The 23,868-nt window shown below is 40.7% G+C and overlaps 1 protein-coding gene across 1 annotated transcript in view; it reads left to right on the top strand.

The window, feature by feature from the left end:
* Positions 1-23,868, top strand: part of LOC121455699 — a 142,605-nt gene that overhangs the window by 111,014 nt on the left and 7,723 nt on the right. The gene's annotated exons all lie outside the window — the stretch shown is intronic.

The raw sequence follows: 23,868 nt of genomic DNA, 5'->3' as shown, positions 1-23,868 counted from the left end.
AGACATCATCAAGCAGAGTCTTTGCTCACAGTGTTCTTGGATAGAGACAGGTCTTTTTTTCTCTTCTACTCTGTCACAGAAGGACACATGTGGGTCAGAGCTAAGCTTTAAGGTTAAAACCCAATTCTTCCAATACTATCCACCTTTAAAGTATTCAGGGGCTTCATGAAATTCTTTAGGGACTACCATCTCAGATAGCACACACAAGCCATTGTTAGTTCCCTTTAAGATGATGGCAGCAATTGCATTTTCCCCTGTGGTTGTCATGAGAACTTCCTGTTGCTTCTCCCAAACTCCCTACTTGCTACTTTTATTGTTACTATTGGAGCTTTACCATAGCAATGAAAGCCATCACCATACAGTTCATGTGACAACACAGGTGGAGAAGCTGGCACAGAGGAGGAACTTGGCTTGAAGGTAGAAAAGCCCTATCTAGACACTAACTCTTTTGAATCCCTAGACAGTCATCTTCCCATTGACCTGTGCTATAAAACAATTCTGTAGCCATTTTAGCTCTTCAACTTCAAAAGTTTTGTCTATAGGGTTTAAATATTCCATTTCTGGTTGACTGTGCAACCATGGAAACTGAATGAGATTTTGACAAGGCAGCAAACAAATTAGCTTGCAAAGCCCCCACAAATGATTTCATCGCTGAAGTGTTTAAGCTGCAGATATTCTTGCCACTTCAGTCAAGGCACTTTCCAACAACTTTTATAATTCTACACTCATGCGTTCCATATCCAGCAAGCTCCCTAAGCAGTCAGTCCATGGTGGGACAAAGAAATAAACATGTTTCTTCCCAAATCTAGCACTGCTGTCTTCCACCATGACTTCAGCCCTGTTGTCTAGCTCTTAACCCCTGTGTGTTTATTCATGTAGAGATAGTTTCATATCTCAGGCTGCCTTCAAATTTGTAATGATCACCCTATATTCTGAATGTTGGGATTTCAAGCACGCACCATTGTCTCTAGATCTACGCACTTTCAGCTGAGGAATTTGAAGCTCATGAAAGGAAGGAAGCTTTTTACCACTATATATGTGGTGTGGCAGCAGAGATCCAAGTATGGCCTTCTCTGAGTCCACATGCTGATGTCCTGAGGGTCACCATGGGCTGCTCAAACCTGTGGGCAATCCCATTTATGCAAGTGTATCTTGTATTCATAGCCAGACAGACCAGTGCATCAAGATGTGCATCTGGCTGTGCCAGTTGTAAACTTTTTCCAGTGTTATCTCTGTCCATGGTAGTCACGTTCATATGGCACATCAGGCTGGGTGATGCAGATCATGTTGGAAGATCTGGGGTAGATGACTGGTAAGATCTCCCCCCCCCCCCGTCTTCTGCAGAGACAGGGTTTCCTCACTTAGAAGTCTCTTAGTCTATGCCTGTGTCATGTCCAGCATAAGGACTGCATTGAATAAGCACGTACCAGGCTCACTCACAACCCCTGAGAAGTGGCTGAAGAGTGTTCGGAACCAGGAATTATAACAGATGGAGAAGTCAAAAAGCTTGATTAAGGTCAGGCAGCCTGTAAGTGAAGAGATGTGTTTACGTGGCAGCTTTGCCTGTCTCAATTCTGTGTGCTCTGTGAATGAAAACAATGATATGAAAACTCTTCAGTATCATTGAGAAGAAGATATTTATTGTAGATATGAGGAAAAGTATAGCTAGAGGCTATCTGGAAGGGCCCAGAATGAACAGGGCCTTGAAAACAGAGAGAGAGAGAGAGAGAGAGAGAGAGAGAGAGAGAGAGAGAGATGCTTCTTCCCATACCTATGATGGTCTCACTAAGGAACACTTTTTTGAGGATTCCATCCAGTGCCACACCTGTTACTGTGGGAAGTGTGAGAAGAAAGGAGGAGTCACATAGTTCCACCTGCTCTTGGATCTGATACTTCTTAAGCTCTACATTCAAGATGTTCCAAAATTCTACACAGATGGAGACACCAACTTCCTGGTCCTACAGCCCTGATATTCCTGGCACAGCCTCCTCTTCCTTCTCTAAGACAACCCAGACCACACTCTATCCCTGCTGCCTACCCTGGGCTGATGTGACAGTAAATCCAGATGGCCCTTTGACAAGTCATTCACGACTGGCTCAACAGATCTTTTGGCAGCTGCCTTCCACTCTGGATTAATGTGGCTGTGGGGATGACAGAAGGACACTCAGAATTAAAGTGGAATTTTGGGTTTTAGTTGAGAGAAAAGAGAAGCTCTTTAGGATGGGTGGAAGCATAGTATATGTCATTATTCAATTATAGCATAAATTTAAAAGCAGTTGCTCCTGGTTTACTGGTTAACATTTCAGGGCTTTAAAAAATAACAGTGAAAGGAAAATGCCCACAATGTGGATGGTGCTAACAGCCGTTGGCTCACTAATGATAGGATCTATCAGCCTTCCTTGCTTGTGGACTGGATTCTGGATATCTCATAATACACAGACAACTCTGAAGGGGAGGAAGTTGGGACACTGAATCTTTTTCAGGTTTTGTGATGGGGAAAGACTTCTGTTTTGTGTTAATTTCATTGGTTAAATAAAGAGACTGCCTTGGCCCTTTAATAGGACAGAAAATTAGGTAGGCAGAGTAGACTGAACAGAATTCTGGGAGAAAGAAAGCCGAGTCAGGCAGTCACCATGATTCTCCGACTCCAGACAGACGCAGGTAAGCCACCTTGTGATGTTACACAGATTATTAGAAATGGGTTAGATCAATATGTAAGAGCTAGCCAATAAGAGGCTGTAACTAATGGGCCAGGCAATGTTTAAAAGAATACAGTTTCCATGTAATTATTTCGGATGTAAAAGTTAGCCATGCGGGTGGCAGGGCACTGGGAATGCTGCCCGCCGCTCCTAACTACAGAGTGGCTCTCCAACGTGATGGACTAAATCCACTTAAAAACCTGAGAGGGTTTTTTTTTTAAAGGGAGATAGAGTTTAACACAGCTTTTGGCTGTTTGTTGCTGCAAAGAAATTTTCCTGACTCAGCAGCAGGAAAAAAACTGGCTGTTTTAAAATGCTGGCTTTCTGGGCTGTGCCGCCATTGCGATCTCTGTCTGGCTCCTGCAAGACACAGAGCTTTTGAATGGAGCATTTGGAGTAAAATGCTACAGCTTGCTTGATGGCAATGTGCACTGCTGTGTGCCTGGAACTGTGTGTGGCTCAGGGACACCAAATGGCTCTGAGGCAGGAGTGGCTCAGCTCCACCATGCTGAACTGTGCTGGTCTCAGGCAGGAAATATCGTAATTACTGTAATAACAGTGCAGTTAAGGTTTAGACTGGCAGTAAACAGGCGGTACTGTATTACCCCTACATGGTGCAACTTAAGTTTTTAAGACGTGCTTAACATTTTAAGAAATGCTCCTGAAGAGAAAAAAAAATTACAGATTCACAATAGGACAGATTCAGACCCAATCACAATGGATCACAATGTTGAATGAGTGTATGTAGGCTTGAGGGAGAAAAAAAAAAGAGAAAAAAATAAAGTTAATGCCCTTAAAAAAAGGATAAAGTCTTTAAAGAGACAAAATAAAGTAAAATAATAAAATAAAATTGTCACATAAAAATAAAAAAAATCACAGAGAGTCTGGATTCTTTGTATTATTGTGTTTTCTTTAAAATTTTTGACTGTAAAGGAGCTAAATACAGAGAGACATTTCATTATGTGGTCTGCCAAACTACATGTATGTTCTAAAGGTATCATGATTTCAGAATTTGGGTCTAAGGATATGATGCTTTGGAGAGGGTCTTCTTTTGTTTTCACAGAGGATGAGACCCTATGGATTGCTTCTATCCCAATATGGTATGATAGACCACACCCTCCTGAAAGGTCACCATAAACACCTTCAAAAAATTACTTCACTCAACTGCCGACTGAGATGACCCTGGCACACAGGTTATACCATAAAAGATCTGATTAACAGTGCCCCCATTCAAGAGAAAGCAGTTTGGAGAGAAATAACTGCACCCATATTCCCAAATATTGTTTATAAATGTTCTTTTGCATTTAAAGGGGGAAATGATATAGGTATGACTAATTTGCATTGATATGTATTTTAAGGTCAATTTTGTTATATGTATATGCATATTTCTAATCTTGATTAAGGTATTGTGATTATGTAGTTCATTTAAAAATGTAATGTATAATTAGGAAATATAAGTTGTTAATGGATAATCATCGAGCATAGTCAAGCTTGTAGTCATGTTAGTTAGATTTTCTAGATATGTAGAGATATATTTCAGTTAAATAGGCATTTTTCATATCTTTCAAAGACTACAGAATATGACATTTTAAATGTTTTAATAACTTAGGGTTTTTCATGACAATGAGACATGTCTACTCCTGGCAGCACCAATCTACTTCAAGAGGAAGATGGGCATCGAAGAGGCTCCTTATGGAGTTGGTTAGCCATTTGGGCAAGAAACTGCTCTTGCCTGGACTGATGCATGAACTGGACACAAAGCACCCATAGAGAGAGGACTGCTGAACTTGCCTAAAAGTGAGATGGTCTTTCGGGGTTCCTGATTTATGAAAGAGTTTGTGAGACATTCTACAGGACACAGCAGAAAGTGGCTGAACTGTCTTTGGAATTTCCTGCTTCATGGAAATGTCTGCTGGATAGTGTGGGCCTGAAGGCCAAAGATGGGTGCCCCATCGGTACAGAGGAACTTTGGGTGGCTGTCCAGGCAGCAAGATGTCTCTGTCATTTCTAAAATTTTAGAAGTTACTTATTTCTTGTTTACTTAGGTAACATTATATTCTTCTGGAGTCTTTGATGGAGTTGAAGAATGGATAGATAGTTATAGTTTTTCTTAGTTATGAGAAAAGATAAAATAGATATAAATATTGTAACTAATTCTTGCTTTATGTTAAAGTTAAAGCCTTTCTTTTTTGTTTAAACAGAAAAAGGGGAAATGATGGGGGAGAGTCTTCTGTTTTGTGTTAATTTCCTTGGTTAAATAAAGAGACTACCTTGGCCCTTTAATAGGACAGAAAATTAGGTAGGCAGAGTAGACTGAACAGAATTCTGGGAGAAAGAAAGCCCAGGCAGTCACTATGATTCTCCCACTCCAGACAGACGCATGTTAAGATCTTTCCTGGTAAGCCACCTTGTGGTGTTACACAGATTACTAGAAATGGGTTAGATCAATATGTAAAAGCTAGCCAATAAGAGGCTGCAACTAATGGGCCAGGCAGTGTTTAAAAGAATACAGTTTCCATGTAAGTATTTTGGGTATAAAGCTAGCCATGCGGGCGGCCGGGTGCCAGGAACGTAGCCCGCTGCTTCTAATTCAACAGTTTTGATGTGAAATGTCCCTCACAGGATCATTTGTTTGAGTGGTAAGAGCTGGTGGCACTATTTGGTGCTGTGGACTGTTTCAGACAAGGAGCTTCCTGGTGGGCATAGGACCCTACAAGTAGGGTTGTGGGTTACAACTATGGCCTGATTCTGGCCTGAGCTCTCTTTTTGTTTCCCGAGCACTGTGATGTAGTTGGCCATCTCAATCTCACATTAACACAGCTGTAAGCTTCCTTCTCCCACTGTAGTGCTTTTCTTGTGGTGCAAGGCTATATCCTTTCAAATTGTCAGCCCAAATAATCCTTCCTTATACTGCCTTTACCTGAGGGAAGCAGCTAATACAAGGCTTACCCTCTTTCTTCAAAAGGACCTCTATACCAGTTGTGTCCAATCTGTACCCTGTGAACCACACAACTCCATAGATGGGAGAAATGCACACAGCACATTCATAGTGTATTACATAATAACATAAGACCATGTTATATGATCAGAAGTCTAGACACTCTTGTACTAATTCAGTACGCACTGGCTTTGTGGGAGCCTAGGCAGTTTGGATGCTCAACTTACTAGACCTGAATGGAGGTGGGGGTTCCTTGGACTTCCCACAGGACAGGGAACCCTGATTGCTTTTCGGGCTGAGGGGGGGGGACTTAATTGTGGGAGGGGGAGGGAAATGGGAGGCGGTGGCGGGGAAGAGACAGAAATCTTTAATAAATAAATAAATTAAAAAAAATAGGACCCAATAAGGAAAATAACTATTAACTTTACCTTTTAGATAAAGACATTGACACAAAATCATTAAATTAGTTGGCATAGGCAATATAGTGTGTTAGTGGTAGGGTCAGGGTGCAAAGGGCATATTTGTTGCTCAGTAGTACCTGGCCAAGGAAGCTGAGGCCCACCCTGCACCCAATTCCTGGATGCTTGTGTAAATCTGATTGCTGGACAAATCCTTAGTAAAACTAAAAGTTCCAAACTTTCCTCCAAGCTGGGAGTCCAGCAGAGCTACACCTTCCCAGAGAGCCCATCTCTCTTCTGATTCACACTGTTACATTGTATAGGAGACCTACCCTTGCAGACCTAGTGCTTGTGAACCCTAGAGTCTGATTTCAGAGCCTGCTCTTGGGGCTCACAAAGCATGGAACAGCTTTATTTTTATTAATGCAGTTTGGTATGTTTTATGCATTGTGTATGGCAGAATGAGCGAACCATGGTTTTTGACATAAACCAAGTGGTACTAAAATCAATGAGCTCAGCTCTTTTAGCACAACCACCACCAGGAAGGCCATGTCCAAAGTTTTCCACAGCCTTCTCAGCAGCATGATGATGGGGATAAAGTATTGAGACAAGCAGTTCAATTTTAGGAAGTTTTAAGGAATTCCAGGGTTATGTAGTTGAGAGTGTGGATCAAGTCATCAAAGGTCTGGGGTTCTTCGAGAAGCCTATTACTGTCAAGGTGTGACTTCCATTCTCAGAGCCACAAGGTGGCTGTTGTCCCTCAATAAACTCGTACAAAATTTGCACAGGAAACATTAGGAAAAAAGCAAGGGAATGAAGAACTGAGTTCCTTAAGTGGGCTTAACTTTATGGAACATTGTACCTTTCTTGAAAGCTCTATTGGTAAAACCTCCTGGTTATTCTCAGGCCTATGGCTGCTCCTAGTTCCAGAGAAGTTGGGGAGATGGATATTTTTAACTGAACAAAACAGATTCTCAAAGAGAGGGTAAAGAGGATCCAAAAGCTCATGGTGTCCTAGCCAGATCCATCATTCTAGCATGGAAATTTCATGAGTATCCCGTTTTATGAGTCAAATGCACATGTGTGTCTCTGTGTGTCCTGTGTGCATAGTGTGTGTGCGGAGGCCAGAGGTTGATGGTAGGTATCTTCACTGACTTTTCTCCATTAATTTTTTGATAGAGAGGCTCTCACTGGATGTGATGAGTCAGGAGCTTGAGGATCTTCCTACGTCCACTGCCTCCAGTCTTGGGGTATAGACACATGCTACAGTGCCTGGCTTTTTACACGAGTGCTGGTGGTTCTCATGCTTGCACAACTTTCCTGCCTGAGCAATTTCTGTAACCCCAGGAGTTTGACTTTCCACAACTCCAGGGGAAAATGAATCATGACAGCCCTTGAAGAAACAGGTCAAATGCTGCCCTAGACACTAAGTAACCACAGTACCATTATAATATATACACTCCAAAAGCTCTAAGAATTTACTTTTCCCTCACATGAAATCCAATCAAAGACATGGTGAGGATGGGCCTGGCTCTGGTTCACAGAGCCCCACTGATGGGCAGCCTCATTGCTCGCCTCAATAAGTGGCTTTGAGGCACCAAAGGTCAGCTAGCAGATGGGTTTAGAGAGAATCCAGGATAGGAGACTGGGAAACACAGCCCAGCTGTGGCTGTGGCAGGAAAGAAATCAGATTTGCACATTGCTGGCAAGGGCTCAGCCAGTGCTCTCAACTTCTCAGTCATCTGACAAGCTACAAAGGGATCCGTGCTGACGGGGTGGAGTGGAGCTTTCTTTTTTCTGAGCCATTGCTTTTTAGGCCTCTTAAGAAGTACAGATTGTCTTTGATTGTCCCTCGGGCCTTGTGTATGCCAATCACATTTGCCAGCAAATGACCCAAAGGCCAGTGTCATCGATTGAATGGTAAATGCTGAGGCGTACCAGACTTCCATGGTCTACCCATTGACTTTTCTCTACTGACACCTTTCGGCTCAGTGGTCTAGTTTTCCTAGTTATGGCTACCCCAGTGCCTTAGCACAAGGTGTTTCTATCACCTTTTGCTTTCTATCTTTTCTTCCTTTCCTCTTTTTTTGTGTATATGTATGTATGCACACGTGTGTGAATGTGTGTGGGGTAGTACATATATACACATATGTGTGGATGTATATGGGGAGAGGAAGATGTCAGGTGTCTTCCTCAGTCATTTCCAATTTCATTTGTTGAGATGGCTTGTTATTGAACCTGAAGTCCCTGATCTGTTCTGGCCAGTCCACCCCACACATGTACTGTAACTTCTTCCCAGTGCTCGAGGTACAACTGGGTGCTGCTGTACCTGGCATTGAAGGTGCATTCTGGGGATGGGAACCCAGGTTCTCATACTTGTATGACAAGCATGTTACTGACTGAGCCCAGATTCATGCTTCTATGCCCTAACATATTCCAGACGTCTCATTGCCTCCCCCATGCTCTCACCTGGAGCTTGAGTCAGGAGAGACTAACTCCTTCAAGTGGTCTCTTGTTCAGAATTCTGGCCTGGAGGATGGGCTGGGTTCTAGTGACAGGAAATGTATATGAGTTGAGATTTTACTATCTAGGTGGATTAAAGTATCCAATGCACAGACTCTTTAATGATTTTAATACACTAAAGAACAAAAGCTGATCAAGTTCTGCTGTTTTGTTTCTGGACATTATACCTTTTCTGGGTTTCATGTTGATTTCTTTATATGAGAATTCCTTTTAGTGCATTTGTTTGCTCTGGGTATGAAGAGGGCTTGCTTATGTGGAATAAGTGTGCATGTGTGTGCGTGTGTGTGTGTGTGTGTGCGCGCGTGCATGTGTGTGCGTGTGTGTGTGCGTGTGTGTGCGTGCATGTGTGTGTGTGCGTGTGTGTGCGTGTGTGTGTGCGTACGCGTGCATGTGTGTGCGTGTGTGTGTGCGTGCATGTGTGTGCGTGTGTGTGTGTGTGCGTGCATGCCATTTAAAAATTTGTATCTGAGCCAGGGTGTTGCTTAGAGGTACTTAAGATGAATGTGTGTTCCTTCATACAGTCACAAGTTCCTATTCTCAGACCACCCTCCTTGTTCCTGCTGTCTTTCTTGTTGTCCCATGGTGCATCTGGACAGAGAGCCTTTTTAGTGAATGTAGAACAAATGACAAGTTTAACAAGACGAGGCAGTATTTATTAAACAGCCACATTTTCTTCATCAAATCCTCTTTAAGCCCCACATGTGGCTATTAACTTTCTCCTTAATCTCTATTCTCTCTGCTTCTCTTGCCGTCCTTAACCATGATGCTGAGTGACTAGCATAAAGCAGAGACCTAGCAAGGATTCCCTATGGCAGTCTTCTGAGCTAGGCATTGTATTTCCCCACTCATCCTCAAAACAAGGATGCAAGGTTTCCACAGACTACATTCAATGGTGCCCCTGTAGAACATAAAATAGAAGTAAGCCATTGCTCCTTCCCTGGTGATAAACAAAGCTGTTCCGAAGGCAGAGAGGATACAGTGTTTGAGAAGATCCACCCTTCTCCCTCCTCTTTCCTCTAGGATGTCTTTTCCCCCTAGAGTCCTGGCCGTGTCTTACAACAGGAGCCACAGAGCATTTCCATGATTCACATACTACATGGGTAACACCCCCCCCCCCACACCTCTGCCTGGCTTTGTGGGAAGGTTTTTCACTGAGACCCCTGTCTCCCTCTGGATATGCCACCATCTGTGTCTTATCCTGGACTTTAAGTTTCCCCTACATAATTTTGAGGACACTAATACCTGCTAAGACTCCTTTGCTTCATGTGGTCCTGCTATCGTCTTGAAGAACTCTGATGCCCAGCAGGCTGGTGCTCAATGCTTCCTGGAATATTTAAAGAAAATAGAATCAGGAAACAAGCAGTTGTGCTTTTCTAATATTTCTGACAGTTCCAGCCAGAATAAATAAGGCATACAGAAGGTCACTTCATACTGATTAAAGTAGTAATCTACCAAGAGGACCTTACAATATAAACATATGCACATTAAACATCCAAATTTATAATATACATATATATTATATACAATATGATATATATTTATAAACACAGTTTAATGACTGCATAAAAATAATGGGTCACTTAAATACCCCACTCCTACATCCTGAAAAAAAAAAACAGAAAACATCTATGTTAGATGGTACTAGAGATCAAATGAACCTAACAAACATCTTTGGGACATTTTATCTCAACACTACAGATTACATAGTAAAGTCATTTCAGCAGCTCAGAGAACTGCATTATTTAGTAGGACACAAAATGAGTTTTAACAAGTTAATAAAAATTAAATACTTTATTACAGTTTTCTGTGTACAGTGGAATAAAATTGAAAGTCAATAGCAAGAGAAGCTACAGAAAGTACAAAAATTCATGGAGATTTAATAATATACTATTGAATGATGAATGGGCCACTGGAGATATAAAGGAGAAAACAAGACTTCTTATAATTGGATGAAAATGAAATATGACACACCTTTGGGGTATAATGAAAGCAGCCCTCAGAGGGAAGTTTATAGCTGTTAAGTTCATATATCAACAAATTAGAGAGATCTCAAATAACTTACTGATGCACCCTGAGGCTTTTGAAAAATGTGAATGAGTCAAACTCCAAATCAGTTTGTAGAAGGACAAAAGATCAGGCCATAAATTAATTAAATGGAAATAAAAAGTAAAGAGAATAAATAAAACAAGGAATTTATCTTTGAATTGATAAATAAGATTGATAATCTTAGTCACACTAATTAAAAGAATGAGGGAGAAGATATACATTAACAAAATTAGAGATGAAAAGAGAGAGACACTACAACAGATACCAGGGAAACTGAGAAAATATTAGGTCAGCACTTAAAACCTCACATTCCTTTAAATTTGAAAAAATATATAAATGTGTGATACATATGATGTCCAAAATTAAATTAGGACAAGACAAACAATTAAACAGGTCTCTAACAAGCAATGATATTGAAGCAGTGGAAAGGAATCTCCTATCTGAAACAAATCCATCCCCAGATTGGTTCACTGTTGTACTTGCTGAGGGAGGTGATTAATGGACGATACTGGGAACGAAGGTGCTTATTTGTGCTCTAGTGGTCTTGGGGAATCTGCAGGATAGCCTTGGCAGCACAGGCTTCACCAGCAGGCAGGGAGGGAATTGGTTGTGTAAACTGGTCTGGTGACAGAGGCTGGCTGCAGAAGGGACAATAGGGAAATCCAGGAGTGAAGTCTGAGGGGCTGAGTCCTTCCCAGTCCCATTCTTTGCAGAGCAGACCTTTGGGGTAGCCAAACAGATGGGTAGCAAGGAGCAGAGAGAAAGAAGGAAGAGACTGAGCTTAGCAAAACCACATGGATTTTGGTGGAAATTGGTATGGAGTAGCCCATTGGAGTAAGAGAAGAGAGAGTACTGAACAATTCTAAAAGTACTGTGAGGATCCACTAGTCCCAGATCAAGAGAGGTCTGAGACATGAGACAGTCCACCGGACATGGTGGAATGTGCACTCTGATTTCTGGATTGGCTATGGTTTTGGAACACAGGACTGTTACCTGCCTCAGACTTCGAGGTTTGATAAATCACAGTGGCCTGGTTGTCTTAACTGTGTCTCTCAGACTGATGAATAAAACCTCAATCTAAATTATAGAACTATATAAAAGGTGTGTGGCCATACCACTGTGAATTTTCCTGATCTTTCTGGTCACTGAAGCTAAGCAGAATCTGGCTTGGTAAGTACTTGGTTGGGAGAACTGTATAGAGTGAATGGTAGAACTGTGGCCTGTTCCTTTTGAAACTAGTGAAAAATCTTTTCCTGAAGTTGAAGTACCCTTCAACCCCATTCATGAGGCTGGAGTGAGTTTCAGTAGAGCTGAGATGTGGAAAAGACTTCCAAAGGCAGTAGAATTATAGATGGTCTAGCCTGTATTGTTCTTCTATCCTGGAAGGGCCTTTGACATTGGTTTTCGGTTTGTTTGTTTAGTGTAATTTAGTTTAACAAATTCTGTTTAAAGGAGAGATTAAAAATGTCATTGATCTTTTGGCTCCAAATCCTTATGGTCACGTGTGTCACAGAATTCTCCGTTTTTAGCTTTTAGAGAGGTAATATGATACATAATATCATAATACCACATATACCACAGCAGAATGTGGGCTTCTCCCTGCAATCAAATACACAAACTGTGACAAACATCCTTAGCTTAAGGCAGGTGGACACTAAATGAGTTACCAAGGTACTTTAGTTCCTAGAGCTTGCCTGCCGTATTTTTAGACATGTAGTAAGGTGATGGAGGAAAGTCATTGGCTAATAAAGGAACTGCCCTGGCCCATTTTATTGGTTAGAGGATAGGTGGGAGGAGTAAACAGAACACTGGGAGGAAGAGGAAGTGAGCTCAGAGTCTCGACAGCACTCCTCTCGGGAGCAGACGCCTGAGAGAGACGCCATGCTCCTGGCTCCTGGACAGACGCATGCTAAGAAGCTCCGGCCCAGGATGGACATAGGCTAGAATCTTCCCGGTAAGCGCACCTAGGGGCGCAACACAGATGATTAGAAATGGGCTAAATTAATATGTGAGAATTAGCCTAGAAGAGGTTAGATAGAAATGGGCCAAGCGGTGTTTAAAAGAATACAGTGTCCCTGTAATTATTTCGGGGCATAAGCTAGCCGGGCAGGCGGCTGGGGTGTTGGGGACGCAGCCCCGCCGCCCCTATTACTTCATATGGTGCCCACATGGACAACTGCTTCCACATAAAGCCTGAGACAGCTTGGGAAGTAATTCTAGAACAAAATGAAAGCATTTTGCCTGGTTTCTTGGTAGCAGCAATTTTTCGGTTCTACTCTGCTTGCTAGAGGCAAGCAAGCGCCTCATCTAAGAGATGCTTCCTGACTCAGCTTTAGCTGCAAAGCCTGCAGCTCATTAATAGGTCCTGCCACGAAACACTTAAACGGTGTTGACGAAAAGCTGAACACATGCTTTTCAGTTTTCAGCCATAGCAGGAAAAAAGCTGCGCCGCTTAAAAATGCCGGCTTTCTGGGCCATCCTGCCAGGGCAAACTCTGACTGTTTGAGGCAGGAGGGCTGGCTACTGAGAGAGGACTTGAGTGTTGTCTGTTGTAGCTCGCTGGCTGGCAGGGACCTTGAAACACCATAGAGGCTATAAACATGACTGTAGCCTGTATATCCGCCATGAGGCTGGAAAGCTAAGGAATGGACTGGATCTAGCTGGCAAAGCCACGCCTTTAGTCCTACTGAGATTGGTTGGAAAATTAAAGATTCATGTGGTCAAAAAAAGAGAGATATACAATAAAGAGAGATTCAAAGACAGAGAAAATTTCTGAATGGTTTAAAATGTGTTAAAAATATATGCAGACTAAAAGTTGAAGTTCTTAAAGTAAAAAACAAAAAAAGGAAGAGAGTTGTTGTGTGTGGTAGCACACGCCTTTAATCCCAGTGCCTAGAAGGCAGAGACAAACAGATCTCTGTGAGTTCAAGGTGTAGTAGTGTACACCTTTAATCCCGAATGCCTGGGAGGCAGAGACAGGTGGATCTCTGAGAGTTCAAAGATAGCCTGGTCTACAGAGTTACTTCAGGTCAAAGATACAGAGAACCTGTCTCAAAAAGCAAAGAGTTAAAAGTAAAAATACACAAAATAGAGGTTAAAACAAAGCTGCACAAAGATGGAAAATACACAGATAATTTTGATACTGTATGCTATTATGCTCTCTTTGAATTATTTGAATGCTGAGGAAAGAGCAAAAGCTACTAAAAGATATTTGTTTATAAATGCTTCTGAACTAATCCAACAGAGATATTTTGAGTTTGGATCTAAGGATATGATACTTTGGAAAGGAGTTTCTTATTTTGTTTTCACAGAGGATGAGATGCTGTTCATTTCTTCTATTCCGATTTGGTATGATGGACCATGCCCTCCTGAAGGGTTGGTGTGAACGCCTTCAAAAAATTGCTTCGCTCAACTGCCAACTGAGATGAAACTAGCACACAGGTTATACCATGAAAGACCTAATTAACGACGCCCCCATTCAGCAAGAAGCAGCTTGGAGAGAAAAAACTGTGCCCATGTTCCCAAATATGGTTTATAAACGTTCTTTTACATTTAAAGGGGGATATGATATAGATATGAATAATTTACATTAGTATAGATTTTGCTTTATTGATAGAGATTTAAGGTCAATTTTGTTATATGTATAAGTGTTTCTGATTTTGATTAAGGTATTGTGATTGTGTAGTTCATTTAAATATGTACTGTATAATTAAGAAATATAGGTTGTTAATGGAGAATCATCGATAATAGTAAAGCTTGTAGTCATGTTAGTTAGATTTTCTAGATATATAGAGATATATTTTAGATAGACATTCTTCATGTCTTTCAAAGATTACAGAATAGGACATTTGATGTTTTAATAACTGAGGACTTTTCATGACAATGAGACACTCTGCTCCTGGAAGCACCAATCTACTTCTAGAGGAAGATGGGCATCGAAGAGGCACCTGATGGAGTTTGATAGCCATTTGGGCAAGAAACTGCTCTTGCCTGGACTATTGCATAAACTGGACACAGAGAACCCGCAGAGAGAGGACTACTGAACTTGCCTAAGGTGAGATGATCTTTCGGGGTTCCTGATTCATGAAAGTGTCTGCGAGACATTCTGCAGGACACAACAGATAGTGACTGAACTGACTTTGAATTTTCCTGCTTTATGGAAATGTCTGCTGGATAGCATGGGCCTGAAGGCTGAAGATGGATGCCCCAATGGTACAGAGGAACTTTGGGTGACTGTCCAGGCAGTTCTAGAGTTTAAAAGTTGCTTTTTTCCTGTTTGCTTAGATAGTATTGTATCTTTCTGGAGTCTTTGATGGAGTTAAGAATAGTTAGTTATAGTTATAGTTTTCCTTAGTTATGATAAAGATTATTATAACTTTTACTTGATAACTGTTTTGTTATATGTAATTTTGCTATGTTAAAGTTAAAGCCTTTTTTTTTTGTTTTTTTTGTTTAAACCGAAAAAGGGGAAATGATGGAGGAAAGTCATTGGCTAATAAAGGAACTGCCCTGGCCCATTTTATTGGTTAGAGGATAGGTGGGAGGAGTAAACAGAACGCTGGGAAGAAGAGGAAGTGAGCTCAGAGTCTCGACAGCACTCCTCTCGGGAGCAGACACCTGAGAGAGACGCCATGCTCCTGGCTCCTGGGCAGACGCATGCTAAGAAGCTCCGACCCAGGATGGACATAGGCTAGAATCTTCCCGGTAAGCGCACCTAGGGGCGCAACACAGATGATTAGAAATGGGCTAAATTAATATGTGAGAATTAGCCTAGAAGAGGTTAGATAGAAATGGGCCAAGCGGTGTTTAAAAGAATACAGTGTCCGTGTAATTATTTCGGGGCATAAGCTAGCCAGGCAGGCGGCTGGGGTGTTGGGGACGCAGCCCTGCCGCCCCTATTACTTCAGTAAGGACCAGCTGATGGAGTATTTTAAGACTCAGATTAGATGCGTGTGGGAAATGAAGCAGAAAGGAGAACCACAGAGGGCAGAGGAACTTCTGAAATCTCACAAATGCTGACATCATTTCAAAGGGTGGGGGGAAGCACATGGATTTCAGGAGGAGAGTTGGTAATGAAGACCAAGTCTTTAAGGATAAAAAGCCACCTGGATTCAGGATATGGAAGAACAGATGCCATGCAGCTAATCCTTGTGTAATAAGATAACAAGATTAATGCCAGGTATACAGTGGGTGGACTTATGGGTGACAATGGAAAGGTAAGAGAACCTTGGCCTGCTGGATAGCAGAGAAACTGGATACCTGTGCAAAAACAATCTTCCTTTAAGTACAGTGTAATTACAAAAGCTGTATTCCCTTGTCTATTGTACACAGATACAGTCTTCTGTTGCGTTTATGGACAGACATACCCACTATAGCCACTAGACACCTTGTTTTACCTAGTGCTTGAATAAAACAAATAGCATGACTGAAGCTTTCATTCTCCCTCTTTACGTGTCTCCAACTAGTGCCTGATGACTTCCTGGAGTCCGCAGTGCCTGATCCCATCTGCTCATCCTCCCTCACTTGGTGATTGCTACTGTCACTATCCAAGATTTAGCATTCCTATGAACTCCACCTAAGCCCATGATTGCTGATCTAGAGTACGAGGCTCTGTAAAAGGACAAACTACAAAATAGAAACCAGTTCTCTCTAATTACATGCATTCTGTTCTAGTACTTTTTAGCTTTTCTTCTGCTTTAGATCTAGCCTTAAAGGTTCTCAGGAGCTCATCCTTGTGGCTTTTTGTTCCAGCCCCAGGGAAGTGATCAATTCTAGGTGAGTAATTGTAGCCTACTTTATGGCTGCAATTGGTCTGGGCAGTTAGACAGGACTTTATTTTTAGAAAAGCTCTGCGCTTCATTCATATTCTCCCATAGCTGTTTTAACATGCTTAGAAGGTTGAGAACAAGGAGCTCTGCATTTCCTTTTTCACAGGACCTTGGCTAATTGTGCTATATGGATTCTGATGGACTTCATACAGGCCCCACCACATTCCATATTGCCTATATGCACTGCTTTGAGCTTCCCGCTAGATTCCACAGCCCTGCTGTTGATGCCGTAGATACAATTGTCTTTGGACTTGGCATCTTTATTTATGTCTCCTTATTACTTTTGACCAATGAATGGGATATAAGAGTTTAGGGACAAGTTGTCCTTCATTCTTCTCTCCCCCACTTCCAGATACACCATCCTGAGCTGCATTTGATGGGGTATCTTAAAGGATGATTCTATAGGAATCAGTAACTTCTGAATTAGTTGTTTTTCTCTTTGCTGCAACAAAATACTGAACAAAAGCAACTACAGGAAGGAAAGGTTGGTTTACTTAATAGTTTGAGAGTGTAGTCCTTTATTACAGGGAAGTCCTACTGGCAGGAGCTTGAGACAGATGATCACATCACATCCACTGTCAGGAAGCAGAGACAAATGCATGTTGGTTCTCAGGTTGCTTTCTCCTTTGTATCCTAGTGGTTGGGGAAAATCTTCACATTTTAATGAACATAATTTAAAAAATATATAATGAACATGACCATAAATCTGCTTCTAAGGTGCTTTTGGATCCAGCGCACTTGCACATCCACCCTGGATCATGTCTGCCCCAGGCACATTGCCTTCCTTATTCCTGCTCTTAGGTTTGCCCTTCTAATGTAGCAAGACTGTTCACCAGTGACAACAATATCATTTATACTAGTGCTTTTCAGGAGAGGTTAATGATGAAGGGTCCTTCCTGGCAATTCTCTCTAAATACGGCCTTTCACAAAAACTACAGACTAGCATGGAAGACTGGGTTCTTTCCCTCTGTCCAGTTCAAATCTTGTCTTAGTAGTCAGTCACAGACATATGACTTCTCCTAGCTGGGTGCTCTAGTGTTAGGTTCCTCTATACCCCAAATCTCATTCTAGTCCTCAGTTTATGCTGTAGATTAAATAAATCTCTTAAAACAATCAATACAGGATCTAGCACTGAGGGCAGTTTTTTTGTGAGTTGGTCATTGTTATTATTTGTGCATGTTTGGGAAGGTTTATCTTCCTGGATCCAAGCTTAGTTTTGGGCCTGGAGACTGGTGAATGTATGTGTTTTATGTTCAGAAAGGAGATAGGTAAGGTACAGTAAAACATTGTCAACAGGGTTGTGTTGTAAGGAGAGCATTTGTTCATTTTTCGGCTGCCCAGACTCCTGAAATAACCAAACAGAAACAATATTATTTAAATCACTGCTTGGCTCATTAGCTCTAGCTTCTTATTTGTTAATTCTTACATCTTAATTTAGCCAATTTCCATTAATCTGTGCATCACCACGAGGTCATGGCCTACAGGAAAGTTTCAGAACGTCTGTCTCTGGCAGTGGTTCCATGACTTCTCTCCTGACTCCACCTTCCTTCTCCTAACATTCAGTTTAGTTTTCTCCACCTATCCTATCAGGCCAAGCCAGCTTCTTTATTAAACAATGGTATTCATAGAATACAGAGGGGAATCCCACATCACCTCCCCTTTTCTGCTTAAATAAAAAGGAAGGTTTTAACTTTAAATAAGTATCAAGCAAGAATTAGTTACAATATTTATATCTACTTTATCTTTTCTCATAACTAAGAAAAAGTATAACAATAAATTATTCAACTCCATCAAAGACTCTAGAAGGATATAACATACCTAAGTAAACAGGAAATGCATTGTAAGCAACTTCCAAAACTCTAGAAATGACAGAGACATCTTGCTGCCTGAAAAGTCACCCAAAGTTCTTCTGTACCATTGGGGCATCCATCTTCTGCCTACAGGTTTATTGTATCCAGCAGACTTTTCCACAAAGCAGGGAATTTCAAAGATAGTTCTGCCTATATTGGCAGTTTGTCAGTCACTTTCTTCTGTGTCCTGCAGTCTAGCAGACTCTTTCATGAAGCAGGAACCCCGAAGGATCATCTCACTTTTAGGCAAGTTCAGAAGTCATTTCTCTGTGGGTCCTGTATGTCCAGTTCACCCAACATACCACCAAACAGTCCTTGCAAGAGCAGTTTCTTGCCCAAATGACTAACAAACTCCATAAGGAGCCTCTTTGATGCCCATCTTCTTCTCAAAGTAGATTGGTGCTGCCAGGAGCAGTTGTATCTTACTGTCATGAAAAATCCTGTTCTTAAAACAGTTTAAATGCCATATTCTATAGTCTTTGAAAGAACTGAAGCATACTTATTCATCCGAAATATATCTTTGTACATCTAGGAAATATAACTAACATGACTATAAGCTTGACTATTATAAATGACTCTCTATTAACCTATATTTCTTAATAATATATTACATTTTTAAAAGAGCTGCAGAAATACAATACCTTAATCAAGAGCAGAAATATACATATAACAAAATGACCTTAAATTTGTATTAATAAGCCAAGGTCCAAACCAATGCACATTTCTATAGCATACCCTCTTTAAATGTAAATATACATTTATAGAAAATATTTTGGAACATGCTTCATGCTGTCTATTGGGTGAAGTAATTTTTTGAGGGGTGTTCAAAGCAACCTTTCAGGGGGTTTTGGTCCATCAAACTACATTAGTCTGGAAGGATTCCACAGGTTCTCATTCTCCATGGAAACAAAAGAATAACCTCTTTTCCAAAGCAACATATCCCTAGACCCAAATCTTGAAAACAAGATATCTTTAAAGTATATATGTTAGTTACTTAGCTTCTTCACAGTCAAAAAACTCAATGAAAACACAATAATACACATAATCCAGACTCTCTGTGTATTCTCCTCCTTTACATGGTTTATTAGTTTTAAATATATGACTTTTTATTAATATTTTATTATCTTTACTCCTTTAATATACAGCTGTCTGTACTGTCTCTTTAAAAACTTTGTTTTCTATTTTTATAAACCATTTACTTCTTTTTATAACTTGTTATACTCTTTTTCTTCTCTCTTCAAAGCCTACATGCATTTTTAAAAAACACACTGTGTCTCATTTAGAGGTCTCTTTCATCTGAATTTATCTTTATGGTATAATCTGTAATCCTTTTCTGACCAGAAGTGCTTCTTAAAATGCTAAACCCTCCTTATGAACTTAAGCAGCACCATTGCTAGCAGAAATACTGCCTACTTGCCCCGCCCAGCCCAGCATGGCAGAACTGTTTGCTGCCTTTGAGAGCCATGCTCACCGCCTCATTTTTAGGCACACAACCAGTCTATGTTGCCATTAAGCAAGTTGTAGCACTCTGTTCACCGACCCCATTTAAATGCTCCATAGCCAGACCTCTAGAAAGAGTCAGAGTTCATGCTGGCAGCATGGCCCAGAAAGCTGGCATTTCAAAACCGTGGCTTTTTTTCCTCTTCCTGCTGAATCAGGAAAACCTCTCTTAAAGGAGCCACAGCATGCTGCCAGCAAGCAACGCCCACTCGGGAAAATAAATGTGGCTAAACTTTGTTTTAGTGTCTAGAATTTCTTTCCAAGCCCTCTAAGATTTTATATGGATTTAGTTGATCATGTTAGTATACCAATTTGTTGTAAGGAGGTCACTTGTTCATGGTCATTGGTATTATTTCTGCATGTTTTGGAAGGCTTATCTTCCTGGATTCCAGCTTAGTCCTGGGCCTGTATGCTGGTGAATGTATGTGTCTTATGTTCAGAAAGGAGATAGGTAAGGCACAATAAAACATAATCAATGGGGATGTGTTCCTGTGGCCTCAAAACTCAGGCCCACTGCCCATGCCAAGTTGCTTCATTTCCCTGAGCTTCAGTACCTTTATGGGGAAAATATTTTTGGCTCCGTTTTCCCTGGACAATCACAGAACTTATTCTTTTCATAAGGCATTGAATAAAAGGTTCATAATATTCAGAGAAAGACATTTATTAGGGGATTATTTTTGCTTAGGGTTCTAATAAGTCAAATGGTAGTATTAGCAACCTATTGTTGAGGTTCTTCTTTACCCAAGGAAAGTTGAGGCCCTCTCTTGTCTTTGGAGGACAACAGAATGTAGACAGAGCTGGGAAAGTGGAGAATGAAGGGACTGTGGACTGTAGTAACCCTGCCTTCTCCTTTCTATTCAGGGTGATTTACAGTACTGGTAGCTAATCATACAGAGGCATTATCATCTCAGCTGTCGAACTTCCTTTACTCTTTTTCCTTCCAAACTGTTTCACCTTATATAAATTAAATAGTTGAAGTGCTCTGGGTATCCAGGAATCCATCCTATATGTTCAAAGATGAAAAACAGAGCAGCCCTTGTAAACAGTGAAAAAGACTTTTAGCAGAATTATCTAGAACCACTCAACTTGTCCTCTGCCATTAAAATTTATTTTATTATTGATACAGCAGAAGCAGGAAGAATGAGGATAAAACCCACAACAATAGAAAGCTTGCTTTACTGACCATAAATCTTCACTAACTTTTGTTCTGTGTTGTACATTATTATCCTTAACTTTCATTTTTATTTGCGTGCATATGTACATGGTGGTAAAGAGGAAGGCACATTCATTCTGGTGTTTATGGATTCCAGAAGAGAGCTGGAGTTACAGATGGTTGTAAACCACACAACGTATGTGCTGCGAACCAAACTAGGGTCCTCTGAGAGCAGTGCATGTTCTTAACCGCTGAGTCATCTCTCCAGCCTCCTGTTACCCTTTTATTAACAAATAAGGAAACCAATTAGGGAGACTAAGTAGTCTCCCAGAGATTGCACATGGTCTAGTGTTGAACAATCCAGCTGGGATTTACATGTGGGGTTGATCTGAACTTTTCTTCTTGTCTGCTGTACCATTTGCCTCTCTTTGTTGTCATGGAACTATGTGATATGAAGTTTTCTGAAGCTGTTCTTTTTTTGTATTGCGAGCTCCCGAATAATGACATGGAGACTGCTTATTAAGTATGAAACTTGGCTTTACCCAAGTTAGGCTTGTTCTCAATTTAAAACTTGAATTAACCTGTTTATATTAACGTACATTCTGCCACATGGCTTGTTATCGCTCCGCAGTATACTACATCGGACTTCCTCCGTATCTGGCTTGCAAATTCCTCACTTCTCAGATTCTTTCCCTGTTCTTCTCTTTCAGAAATTCTCACCTATCCTCTCCTGCCTAGTTATTGGACATTGGTCTCTTTATTAAACCAGTCAGAAGGTTCCCTAGGCAGGTGAGGTAAAACATAGACATTATCTTCACACAGTATGATCAAATATCCCACAACAGTATTCAATATCTAGCAAGGAAATATGAAATGTTAGTTTTTCCTCTATTTTCTTTCTAAGGTCATTCTCATTCAGTTTTTTCTTCCTCCTTTAGGTACAGATCTTAGCTTCCCCTCTTAAAACACCATATTCAGGATTCAATGTTTTATTATATATTATTTATTTTTTTGCTATCTTCCCTGAGGATTCCAAGTTCTCTGTTGCTTTGGCCACATTCATTGTGACTGCTGAACTTGGTGCCACAGTCCCTTTGTCTTCCACTGCCGCAGGCCACAGGTACTGCCCCTCCATCATTCTGCTCTGCAAAGCATCTGGGAATGTGTGGCTTCCTTCTCTTGACTTCTGTCTGGAAGACACCTCTCACATCAGAGTGTAAACTTTCAGAAGCAATGTCCATGTCTGCTGGGAGAGATAATCCCATAAATAGTTATGGGAGTTCATCACTCCCATTTGTGCAGCGACAGAGATTAAAGAAATCCCGAGCAAGCCTGAGATCAGGGGTAAGGAGGAGATAACCATTGCTTGGATGATAGCATTTCCTTTGTGCTGGCCATGTGCTGGTATTTAATTGATGTGACTCATTTAATCAGGTTCTCAAAGTTACACTATTTGATAAGCTTATTTAATTCTATTTATTGTGCTGTCATTATGAGAACAATGCCTGGTAAACAAGGGGCTCAGGTCCATACTTAATACATTTTGAATGAGTCTCCTTTTTATTGAGGCTATTTAGGCAACTGGTTCAAGGGCACATAGAATACACAGATTAAACCAATCTATATTGGAATCAGAATCTAGATTTGGGTCCTTCAACCACTCCATGTAACAGTTGCTATTTACTGGAGGCCACAAACAAGGCAGATATCTTAGGTAGAAGTGCTATGTAGGTAAAAGGCATTTGCTGCCAAGCCTGGAGACACTCAGTTCTTATGAGTCCAGGCCAATGAGTTTAGGTTCTTGCTGCCTTGTTGGGCAGTGGGCATAGTGAAATGAACAAGATAGTGACTCGCCCTCATCCCTTAATCTAAAAATTAGAATATCCTAAAGTCATTTAAAAAATATATATACTTTTTGCTGGCTGTGGGCATACACCTTTAATTTTAGTATCCAGGAGGCAGAGGCAGGTAGATCTTTGTGAGTTCCAGACCAGTCAGGGATAGACAGAGATACTTTGTCTCAAAAACAAAACAAAACAAACAAAAAAACCCAAAACAACAACAACAAACAGAACAAAAAACAAAACCCATTACAAAACAAAATAAAGCAACAACCAAAAACAAAACCCAAAATACCCCCAAGTTTTTTCAAAAAGTTTTGAGAGTTTAATATATGACTGCAGTATTTGATCATTTCTACCTCTTGCTCCCCCCTCTGCTCCTCCCATGTTTCCCTCTCAAATTCAGGACTCTGCATTCTTTAATTAATTAACTAATTACTTTATTGTAACAAATCCATGTATAAGTATATATAAATATAAGCTGGTCCATTTAATGTTGCTTTTGTATATATATGTTTAAGAATGGCCATTAGGGGTGACTACTTGGGATCAGGTGGCTGTCAAGGGCCTCTTCTCTGGAGGGGACGGATTCTTTCTTTCTTAGCAGCCTTTTTGAACATCTTGTCAACCTTAAAAAGTTTTGAATTTTGGAGCATTTTGTACTATAAATTTCTTAATTAAGATGTTCAGCCTGCAAGTAATATCATCTCTAATACAACTTACTGTGGGTATTAAAGTAGCTGATAGCTGATACATGTTAAATATCAATAACTCAACACAAATCTGCTATAGGAAGTTTTTTTTGACTTTTCTGAATATTTATTCAGGCTTTCTATTACATTCCACAGATATAGCTTGGCTTAAGATCAATCATAAAGTCAGAGAATATTAGACCTCCAACTTTGTTCTTCTCTGTTAATATTCTTTTCAGTAGTGGGGGCCTTTTATATAAGATTGAACATGGTCTAGGGCATAGGCTTGTCTGATTCTTTTAATTTGCCAAAGAAATTTGCAGTTCATTACTTTATAGCTAATGGTTACCTACCCACTGAGGCATGGCCTCTTATGCTGTATTTGCCGATGTAGAGCATG

The sequence above is a fragment of the Microtus oregoni genome, unplaced genomic scaffold (genome assembly GCF_018167655.1).
Source record: "Microtus oregoni isolate MIOR12 unplaced genomic scaffold, Mior012 000014F_ref0000157, whole genome shotgun sequence".
Taxonomy (NCBI): domain Eukaryota; kingdom Metazoa; phylum Chordata; class Mammalia; order Rodentia; family Cricetidae; genus Microtus; species Microtus oregoni.
This window is presented reverse-complemented; position numbering and strand designations above follow the sequence as displayed.